This window comes from Lobosporangium transversale (genome assembly GCF_002105155.1).
Source record: "Lobosporangium transversale strain NRRL 3116 chromosome Unknown BCR41scaffold_12, whole genome shotgun sequence".
Taxonomy (NCBI): Eukaryota; Fungi; Mortierellomycota; class Mortierellomycetes; order Mortierellales; family Mortierellaceae; genus Lobosporangium; species Lobosporangium transversale.
The window spans coordinates 883967-884909 of NW_019028990.1; the positions used below are offsets into that span (position 1 = coordinate 883967).

Genomic DNA, 943 nt, shown 5'->3' on the forward strand with positions numbered 1-943 from the left:
GCTGCATAGTATATTTCAACTATAGATAAATCATTTGTAATTCTGTATTTAGTCCCAGTCGCATAAAGAATGCCAACATCTACTCTGAGCTACATACGAACTTGATAAGATATTCTGGTCAGTATTTGATGCTTAGGCAGCGGCTCTAGATCTAAGCCTGTGTCATGGAAGGCTTCCTGGTTATGGTGTTTAGGGCTAAAATAAAGACCCCGTACAAATAAAAAAAAAGACCCCCGTGCAAATAATTTTTTTTTATTTGCACGGGGGGAGCGGTGTAAATAAGGTGTGTACGGGGCAGTGCAAATAGATTTTTTAAATATTTGTACGGCCCCCGTGCAAATAAGAGGTGTACGGGCCCGTGCAAATATCTTTTTTCGGCAAAAATTACTATATTTGGTAAGGGTTGCCAAATAGATTAATCCTACCAAAAACTCGTTGAAACAAAATGGTGAAGAGAGTGGGATTCGAACCCACGCCTACGAATAGACCGCGGCCTTAACGCGGCGCCTTAGACCAACTCGGCCATCTCTCCATTAAGATCTTGTGTGAAAAAATCACTGTCTTAAGAACCGGGGGGTTATACTGAGATGCCCTTAAAAACCGCAACGAGACGCAAATACATAGAACACACTGAAGTGTTGTACCAAGATAAAGGTAAGGAACACTTCAGGGACGGAGAGTCCACTATTTATTATAGCGGGGAGGATCGGGTGGCTGAGCTCACGTCCAGGCAGGACGGGGTGGGTTTGAGGGTACCACTATAGGTATACCTCTGGTCCTACCTACCATGACGTCACTTGTTATAGGACGTGAGCTTAAGTTGCCTCGATTTAGGACATGTGTCGTAGAGCATCTACTAGTGATCTCTGGAAACTAGTAGGTAATAATGAAAAATGAAGAATTGGGCAAGAGCCTCGTGGTTTTGGGATACGATAGTGATCCT

The 943-nt window shown here is 43.4% G+C and overlaps 1 non-coding gene across 1 annotated transcript; it reads right to left on the reverse strand.

The window, feature by feature from the left end:
- Window positions 1-449: 449 nt before the first annotated feature.
- On the reverse strand, window positions 450-532 carry BCR41DRAFT_t50. Its single transcript has one exon. It is a non-coding gene; the product is annotated as a tRNA-Leu (tRNA).
- Window positions 533-943: the final 411 nt, after the last annotated feature.